This window comes from Eschscholzia californica, unplaced genomic scaffold, assembly GCF_041429995.1.
Source record: "Eschscholzia californica isolate CP2 unplaced genomic scaffold, dmEscCali1.0.p SCAF_1, whole genome shotgun sequence".
Classification (NCBI taxonomy): Eukaryota; Viridiplantae; Streptophyta; class Magnoliopsida; order Ranunculales; family Papaveraceae; genus Eschscholzia; species Eschscholzia californica.
Window position 1 is genome coordinate 70618892 of NW_028238198.1, and position 10576 is coordinate 70629467.

The window sequence follows — 10576 nt, forward strand, 5'->3', positions numbered from 1 at the left end:
ATTGGGTTGTAATAGCTAGATCACAAATTTGAGCCAAAAACGAATTAGTTTAGGTCGATTCTCCCTTCTGCCACCACTTCTGTATCTCTTCTTCTCTGTCGTGTAGCCATCATCTTCACACCCGCCATCTTTCTACTCCGGGGACACCAAGCACCGGTGAACGACACAATGGTTTCTAACTCTCTCTCTCTCTGTCTCTCTCTATACGTGCAGATTAATGTAGTACGCCAGCAATAGTCGTGGACAAACTTCACGACGACCTTCTTGGTGAAATTCTGATACGACTGCCTTTGAAAACTGTAATTGGATTTAAAGTTATCAACGAAAGATGGTATTTCCTTCATCTCTGATCCTCACTTTGCATATAAAATGAGGGAATGGACGTAAGGTCCGAAATTGGGCCAAAAAAGAGGGCCCAATCCATTCAGACCCGAAAATGAGATCCCGGTCCAAAGCGTCAGAGGGCTCATGAAAATTACGGAAAAATCCGTGTTCTTTTAAGGTATTTACGAAGAATGCCACTGAATGCTTACCCGGGAAACCGCCAAATTTTCAGATTCGTTTTGAATTCTGACAGACATGATGGAACCGAAGTGACCGTTGCAGAGAGTTGTCCAATCAACTGATGCACCCGAAAAGGTTACACCCAAGCGGAGGTATCAAGTAGTAACCCGGTAAAGCCGGGATCGATCCAAGGATAGGAAGGTGATTCGGATAACGAAGGGTCTTATCCACCGGTCTAGGTATCACTAGCTAACTTAGACTAATAAGGAAAAGAACAAAGATAAATGAGGGGATTTTAATGATTGATTCACGAGGAAATAAAGAGAACAAATAAAACTACTAAACAATCAAAGTAAACGGGCGAGAGAGATTCGAGAGAAGTGTCGGAGAAACAAGAGTCGGGAGATGGTAAGACTCGATTCGGGCAAACATCGATCGAGAGGGATACTTCGATCCACAAGATTGAAAGTGGCAATTACTAATAATCTATTCACATGAAAATGCAATCAACTTCACCCACATTGACAATTCTAAGCATCATGTATCTAACTAAGCATAATCGATCAAACGTCACTAAGCATCGACTATCAAACTTATACACACTATCTAATGAATTGCAAATGAACAAATATGACACTAATAAGCATAATACGTCAAACTAAGTATAATCGATCAAAAGTTAGTAAGTATCGATTATCAAACTAAGTATGCATTATCAAACTTTGTGTCAATAGGCGATTAAGATCAAGGCTTCTAGTTTATAAAACTAAACGAAGTCAATTAAACTCACATGTAACCAAATAATAAGTCATTCATCACATTCCAATCATGCTTCAAGAGTATCCGAATACAAGAGTAAGGTGTCGAAGTCTAGGAATCCATAATGATAAATCTACAACTATGTATGGTCCGTTCTAATGTTCCTAAGTATAATCGATGTTCGACTCCTAAGGTGATGTCTATAAGCACTACGTATATCCGGAGATCATACTTAGTCAAACAAACGTCATAATCGGTTAATCCCGAGTCAACGAAAGTGTTGTCTAGTCACCTAACTATGTGAAGTGCATGACAAGACATATGAAATTATGACTTAGACTACGATCGATATCGAATACTTCGTTTCGTCTATTAACTATGCGAAGTGCTTGGCAAGACACATGAAAATACGATCAAAACGATAATCGAAATAAATGAACATCAATTTATAATCAAAACATCAAATCATATTAAACATAATCACGAATTCATCACATTTCATCTCATATAATCGACACACTAAAGTTAGCTAACATGGTGATTGAATAAGAAATGGAAAGAAAATGATGAGAGAATCCCCCTTTTTCGATGTGGTTTGAGGCTAAGATCGTCAGAAAATATAAGTCTCTAGTTGCAGCCGATCTCCCCTTAACAATTTTCAGGGTTCCTCATAGCGACCACCATTATCTTCTCCAATTAGAACACAACCTCCATTAAAGCTAAACCCTAGCTTTCTCTCTCTAGCAATCTTCAAACAAAATCAAATGAAACTATATGGGAAGCAAGATCAAGTTACGGGGAGCAAAAGCCGTAAGGTTTCAGACCAAGAAGGTTGTCGGAAACCCTAAAAGTCCGGCAAAAACAAGTTCCGGCCAAGGTATGAAGTTTCCGGCCAAAATATGCAAAATCCGGCCAAATCTATGCACCAACAAGCCGCGGCTGCTGTCTTTGGTCGCGTCTCGTGAGTACGCGCCGTTCCGAGCTTGAGAACGCGTCCTGTGAAGTACAACCCGAGTTGTGAAGGAAGCTCCCGCAGCTGCTGCTCGGATGCGCGTCCAGCAGCTCCCGAGCTGCTGTCTTGCAGCGGCTGCCTTCCCGTGCTGCAGACGCACTCGTCCCTTGCTGCCATTTTGCTCCCGTGCTCCCGTGATGCAGTCCCGAGCAGCTCGAGCTGCTGCCGGCCAAGGCTAGGCCGGCCCTAGTGTTGGCCGGCCTCCTCCTTCTTCTCTCTTTTTCCCTCTCTTTCAAACTCTTGAACCTTTCAAACCCTAGAACTCCTTTAGCCTCTCTCTACTCTCTCCCTTGGTGGTTGGTTGATGAATGATGAAGATGATGAATAGTAGCCTAAACTACTAAAACCCTAGAGTCCCTTGACTTAGTCAATTCATTTAGACTTTGTTGACTCTAATCCATAAAGAGAGGGTGCTCATATAATTCTTCCTTGTCATTTTTCTTTGGGCTTGTGTGGGTTTTGGGCTTGGTTAAGAAACCAAGAGGTGCCTCCATCCTTGTCTCTACATCTTCAAATTGTCACAAAGGACTAAAATACCCTCGGACTTCTTTCTTTCATAACTTCCCCGTCCGAACTCGGAATTAACTTCCGTTTTCACCGTCGGACTCGTCATTGCCTCCACTTGTAATTTGATTTGCTTGAAGTCATTTTCTCTCATTTTGGGCACATGAAATGATAGTGATAATTCGCTCCTTTATTCTGAATCACACGCTTAACTCCAAAATAAGTACCTAACATGAAAAACACATAAAATATTATTGATAACACTCGAAAAATACTAATTAGTCTAAGTTAGGGCGCTCCAAATGTGACATTTTCGTGTCACATCATCAACCATAACGCCTATTCCATTCAGTTTCTCTTTTCGTCCTCATCTTCCTAAAAAACGTTCCAGTTTTCCAAATCTAAGAAAGAAACTAAAAACCAACCACCACCATTAAACCTTGAAGCCGAAAATTCTTTCTTATTAAACCTAAAAGTTGTTACAAATCAACAGTACTATTCAAAAAATTTTGAAGAAAAGAGTTAGACGAAGAAACCCTAAGGCTAGAGATCAATCAAAGGTAATTTTTCTCGGTTTCTCTCTCTACCTTCTGTTTATAAAGCCTAATGTTCATAAATTAGAGAGGAAGCTAAGTGATTTCGTTACTGTGTGATATTTATTTGTTTTAGGAAGATGGTGAAACCTAATACGCCCAAACAATAAACAAAGAAAATAAGCCTTGAAGAGCCAAGATCTACCAGATCGAAAACAGTTACGGAGGAACAAGCTACAAGAAGAATGAGCCCTAGGAAAAGGGTAAGTAACTGAAAACTTTTATTTTTTTTCTGTTTCACAAATTATTATTACTACATAATAAAAATTCTTGTAGATTGATCTGTTTCATAAAGTTGTTATCTATAAACAGAAAAATTTCTACGAAATTTTTCAGTGTACTGGTAGGACTAGAATGATTTCCAAGGGTTTGTATGTACATTGATCTCTTTTTTATGTGAGTGGTTTGTAATCTGTTTTTTGATAAAGTTGTATATTATAAACTGAATAATTCCTAGGAAATTTTTCAGTGTACAGGTAGGACAAAATATCACTGGTAAACCAGTTGATTTCATGAAAACTGAATGCAAAACATGGTTAAGTATTCTGTATGAAAAGACAAAAATTATTTCCAAAAATTAGACTCTTTCTAATGTGAGTGGTTTGTAATCTGTTTTTTTATAAAGTTGTATATTATAAACTGATAAATTCTTAGGGCAATTTTTGGGTGTACTAGTAGGACCAAATATTATCGGTAAACCAGTTGATTTCCTGTACACTGCATGTTAAAAATGATTAAGTATTCTGTATGAAATACACAAATGATTTCCAAAAAAATTATATTCTTTCTTATGTGAGTGGTTTGTAATATTTTTATAAACAGAATAATTCCTAGGAAAATTTTCAGTGTATAGGTCGACCAAATATTACTAGTAAACCAGTTGATTTCATGGAAACTGAATGCTAAACATGGATCAGTCTTATGTGAGTGGTTTGTAATATGTGTTTCTATAATGTGCGTGGTTTGTAATCTGTGCTTTTATAATGTTGAATATTATAGAGAGAATAACACCTAGGAAATTAGACAGTTTATTGGTATAAGAAAATAGTAGCAGTAAAACTCCTGTAAAGTGGATGGTTACCATCATTTACTAACAAGTATGTAAGACACGGAGTATTGGTAAAATTCAACACTTCCTTATGTAAGTGTTTTTTTTTTAAAAATTTCAGGTCTCCGTTGATGAAAGTTCAACAGTCGTGAAACCAACTCAAGCAAAGAGGAAAATGCCAAAGGATAAAGCAGAAGAAAGGAAGACAAAGAAGTCAAAGCTATCTGTGCAGGAAGTTGGTTCTGGTAGTCAGGCCAGAATAATCCAACATGGGCTGGTTGGCTCTCCCAGTGAGCCCAAAAATGTACCAGATAATTTGGCGACGAGATTGACAAAAGTGTACAAGTATTCCCTGAAGAATACATGAATACAGTTGAAAAGAACTTTTCCAAAGTTGACACAGAGACAGAAGGATTTGTTGGCAGAGAGTCCATTCAACAACTTGATCAAAGCGTTTGTGAATGACAAGATTGACATGGACCACCCACCTAGACCAAACAAAGCTGTTTTTGAACTTCTCTGCTTGTATTCATCTTCAACAGAAACTATCAATCTCGCCGGGAAGGCATTAAAGGTAAAGCCTCAGGATATTTCGGTGATTCTTGGAATGTCGTTGGGAGGGAAGGTGACAAATGTCTTCCAGAGCACGAAAGTAATGAAGAAACCACAAATAGCGTTTTGTGAAAAGTACTTCGGAGAGGTGCCTCCCAAAGTTTCCTGCATTAAAATAGGTAAGGCACTGAGAATGGCAGTTGGAGATGAGATGGATGCAATTAGGTTGATAATCATGTGTATTGCTGCAAATATTCTATTTCCTACAACATCAGGGTACTCGGTTTCCACACAGATTCTGCTTTACCTAACTACAAAATAGACAGGCTTTAGCTACACCTCTTTTGTTACGGACTGCAAGTACCGTAGCTATTAGTCGATATTTGCTACGGAAATTTACTAGTCGTAGAAACTACAAACCGATAGCTACAAACTTCTTGTGCACTTGCTACACATAAGTCCGTATCAACTGCATCACACACACAATTTTTTCAAAAATTCGAAAGTGCCTTTTTGCTACTATACATTGGGCATAGGGGCATCTGCTACAAATAGTCCGTAATTAGTGGGTTAATATGATAACAAATGTTGGTCAAATTTTGGGCGAAAGAATTGCGCCACAAATTTAGAGTGAGCGACTAGGGAAAATAAATTGCGCCAAAAATTTAGAGTTTCGCGGCTAGGGCAAAAATGACACTGGGAGAAAGTGAGTGGGAGAGAAGGAGAAAAAGAATGGGAGAGGGAGGGAGAGGCAAACGTTTTCAAATCCATATCCAAATCACTTCACAAATCAGTAGCTTGATTCTCACGAGAAGTTTTTCCAGAACTGGCAATTTTCTCTCTCTAAATAGGTCTCCCATCTTTTTATTCGTTTCTTCTTCGTCTGATCTATTCGAAGATCTAGCTCTTAGTTCAGTGTGATCGAGGAGAAGCTTTTCTTCCTGATCTATTTCTTGGGTTAGGTAAGGTAATCCAGTCTTTATGATGTAGACGCAGCGGAATAATTAAAGAACAATAAAATAAACTAAGAATAATTAAAGAAAACTGTAAGAAACGATAAAATAAACTTAAATTCTTAATAACTTCAATGGTTTTTCTCTTCAAGGTGAATAATAACATAGACTAGATCTCCTTTTATAAGATAATAAACCTTCCTAGATAGACTCAAACTAGGATTCCTAAAATAATAAACTACTCAAACATAGAAACTTTAAAAATAAAGAAATATCAAATTAAAGTAACTTCTCCTATACTAAATAAACTACTATTATAACCAAATAGGATGTGGGCACGCGTGGACGTGGGCCCACACGTTTATGCGCCTGCATCAGCACCCTGTTCCCCAGAAGGTTCGTCCCGAACGATTTCGATGAAGAAAACAAGTTGATGCACCCGCAGACGATGACCTTTGTCATGGCGATCCGTAATTCCCACTTCAAACGAAGTTTGCACTGGAATGGAAGGATACTAATGTGCAAGTAATCGTCAACCTCGTACCCAAACTCATATGCCAATGATTCTCGCAAAATTAACCTTAGTGAATAAATAATGTTCATCTCGCCATCTTCCCACGGTAGGCACAACCACTTAATATTCAAGAAAGTGTGAAGTACTATGAGCAAGTGTGAAGTAAGAGTAATTGTAACAAATTTCCAAAATACTTCATCAATAGCCAAAGTATAAGCATAACCATCGCTAACTAAGATATCGATATGGAACCATGTAGTGTAGATATGCCACGCAAAATTGACTTTTCCAAGTTCATCTTCATGTAGTTTATGTACTCTAACGTGATCAATACCTGGAGCCCACTGTTTATTTTCTTCAATTGATATGTGAAACCTAGATGGAAGTTGTTCAATTGGTATGTGATCTTTGACTATTGAGTATAGGTTCATTGTAAGAATTGGGAAATTGATCCTCTTTTTCTTAATTGTTTGAAGAAAATTTGGTAGGAAGAGATTTGATAGAGAAAGCGGCGATGTGGGACATAATTGATTCAGAAAATTCTGGGTTGTTTTTCTTGTTCCTCTTTTTCTTAATTGTTTCTCTTGTAGTTCTTCTTCTTGGTTGTGATGGGTTTTGATAATTGTTTTTTGTTCTTCTTTTCCTTCACTAAATTCTGGGTTTTGAGTACTTGGGTGTGTTGATAACTGAGTTTCAACTTGAGGAGAAGATTCAAAATTTTCTGACAGAAGTGTTGGGGATATGGAAGATTCAAAATTTTCTGGTAGAAGTGTTGAGGATATGGAATAGTAAGGAGAGGTTTGTTGTGTTGGTGATGGTGTTTGACACCAAAAGATTGGGAGGGAAACAGGAACATGTTGGTGATATTGGGGTAGGGTTATTTGGGTGGTGGATGGTGGTGGTGTCGGTAGAGATGAGGGTTCGAAGTTGCGGTTTATGTGGTGGGTTTCGAGTGGAATGGTGCTTGGTGAATAATATTGCCGAGGGGTCTGGAATGGGTATGGTTGGGTTATACTTGTGTTGGTAGTAGATTGGTGGTCGTTGAAGGAAAAAGGTGGTGTGGTTGTAGGGTTTATGTATGTTAATGGGAAAACCGGTAAGAGTGGTGGTGTAGTGTTGATGTGAATCGGTGGGAGGAAAGTGGTCGGGCATGGGTTAGTGATAGGTTGACCAAGTAGGGGAATTGAAATTGGTGTTGTGGTTGGGAGTGGTTGTGGTGATGATGTTTGAATGGAAGTAGTAGATGAAGGAGTGGTGGTAAAAGAGGGAGACTTACATATGCCTTCGAGTTGTTTAGATAACTTCATGATGGAATCATTGACTTAATCGAATTTTTCCATATTTTCCTTCTTGTAATTTTCGAAAGCTTCATCCAATTTTGTAACCGAGGATAACTTCTTGTTGATGTTGTCCCATTCGGAGGCAAAAGTTGGTGTCTTCTCTTTGATTGTTGGAGTAGGAACGGTAGGATTAACCATTGTGATTGGTTAAGAAAATGGCTCTGAATACCACTTGATGTAGACGCAGCGGAATAATTAAAGAACAATAAAATAAACTAAGAATAATTAAAGAAAACTGTAAGAAACGATAAAATAAACTTAAATTCTTAATAACTTCAATGGTTTTTCTCTTCAAGGTGAATAATAACATAGACTAGATCTCCTTTTATAAGATAATAAACCTTCCTAGATAGACTCAAACTAGGATTCCTAAAAGAATAAACTACTCAAACATAGAAACTTTAAAAATAAAGAAATATCAGATTAAAGTAACTTCTCCTATACTAAATAAACTACTATTATAACCAAATAGGATGTGGGCACGCGTGGACGTGGGCCCACACGTTTATGCGCCTGCATCACTTTACCTTAATCTATTATGTTTTTCTATCTATAAATAGCTTAATTTTTACTTAATCTTTAGAAACAAAAAAAACCCTAGAATTGTTTCAGGTCTCTTGTAACTTGTGTTTGGATTAAGGGTTGTTCAAATATGTTTTTGTGTAGTCGATTACTTGTTGATTTTGGTTATTTGGTCTCTGGGTTTAGATATTGTTTTTCATCTTTAATTCATTTATTTACCTGTGTGTTACATGTATTCTTTAACTGTCGAAATTGTTGAATTTACACAGTTGAACATCTGTATGTTCTTACTTTTCAATTTTCATGGATGAACCAACATGTGCTCTTGACGCAGGGGTTATGAGAAGTGTAAGGAACATTGTTGATTGTGGTGAAACAGTTGCTATTGATGAAAAGGGGTAGGGGCAGTCAAATTATTTGTTCTGACCTTTGGGCAAGAACTCACACATGGTTATTGACCATTTTAGGGTATGAAAAGTTTTTTTTTTCTTATGTTAATGACAAACTCATTCATTATATATCTAGCTCTACGTTCAACTTGATCCAAACATTTCCAGACAATATTCTTAATCCAACATATGGCTGCTGTGCTCTTAAAGTCTCAGCTACAGTTTCAAGGCGCATAATCGTAGGCTCATAGCTAATACGAGATGAGCTCTTACTCTTCTTATTATTTTCTTGTCTGGCGGTTTTATCCTCCCAAAAGGTTAGTAAATCTGCCGCTTTCTTTGATTTAATATTCTAAACAGGATCAACTAACTATGGCAGCAGTATTGAATGTTTTGTTATCCTAAGAGGTACCTTTGTTATGTTTGAAACAGATCAAATACCGAAATGGTGGGTATGGGCTAGTGGATTTCGCCTTTATCGTATGGTATGATATCATGGCCGCTAATGAGATGTTTGCTCCGAGGTGGATGGACAAATGAGTACGTAGTTTCTATTTATTTAACCATGTAAATATCTCAATATAGTCGCCATCTAATTGGAAACTAAATAGTTTTTAACAAGATTTCAAATAAATATTGCAGGCATCTAATAGAGTAACAAAGTTAGGCATTAAAGTGCTAGAGAACTTCAGCATTTCCCGAGAAATCTATTGGTATTGGATTGGTGCTATAACCCTAGTTGGTTTCAGCTTGCTTTTAAACGTCTTATCCCTCTCTTCCCAATGTACCTAGATTGTAAGTACTACCTACTTCATTCTCGATTAGTAGATAATACAGTTGAAATAAAAATATGACCCAACTTGTCTCTTCTCAAAACTAACTATTAAGTGTAGTGTGCTCTATCGTTGTTTAAATTTCGTTTTAAGATACTATGCTAATCAGAGATTTTTGCATGTGATTTTGATTTAATAGCTTTTGGCAAACCAAAAAAGCAAATGTAAATAAGGAAACGACGATTCGACGAATAAGACGAGAGAAAGGGCGAGCCTAGACTCTAAACAACACTTATGGATGTTCTTGGTGGACGAATAATAGGTGGATACTTCGAACGAGATACTAGAATTTCAGGTTACCCCATGAAGCAAGACATTTGCAAGATTTTTGAGGTACTGTGAACACCATTCCCACAAGGTATTGTCAAATAATCTTCAATCTATTTTGCATTCCTATGCCTCAGCATAGACATAGCTCAGAGGACAACATGGGTCGACAACAATTTTTCTTTGGTAATTTTTAGAGGTTATTCAAGATACGAAGTTTTTTAGTGTACTAAATTGATCTTTAATTTCAATATTGTGTTTAGGTGTTTGTTGATCAGGTAGTGGAAGTTAAAGAGCTTGATAATCTAAGGATGCTATAGTTAGGCTTCCAGGAGTTTTAGGCCTTTCAACCGAACAAAGAAAAAGACAGACGATGGTCGCTGAGCTTGTTGCCAATCCTTTAATCATTTTCAGGGTGCAACAAGTGTATTTCTTTATTAAATATTAAATGTATAACTCTTCGATAATTGAATATGATTGATTCTTCATTACTATTATTGTAACTACTAATTATTTCTTTAATGAACACTCTGAAATTTTTGAGTATATAACTGTAATTACAGGATACGTTTCTAGATTTTTTTTGCTACAGAGTAGGTAACACGAAATAAATAATAATTTTTTTATTTTTTTTTGAAAAAAGCAAGGTCTTTTGGTATGGTCTACGTTGTAGCCAATAGGTCCCATTTAGTTACGGTATTATTTCCATAGCAAAAAGCCAAAATGTTCGTAGCTAAAACTATTTGCTACGGGACTATCTGTCACGAAACACTGTCCGTAGTTATT

The 10576-nt window shown here is 37.1% G+C and overlaps 1 long non-coding RNA gene across 1 annotated transcript; it reads left to right on the forward strand.

Moving 5' to 3' along the window:
- The first annotated feature begins 5593 nt into the window (after nucleotides 1-5593).
- On the forward strand, nucleotides 5594-10336 carry LOC147568755 (uncharacterized). The gene is made up of 5 exons (XR_015238429.1): nucleotides 5594-5934; nucleotides 8571-8769; nucleotides 8901-9230; nucleotides 9333-9881; nucleotides 10054-10336. It is a non-coding gene; the product is annotated as an uncharacterized LOC147568755 (long non-coding RNA).
- The last annotated feature ends 240 nt before the right edge of the window (nucleotides 10337-10576 follow it).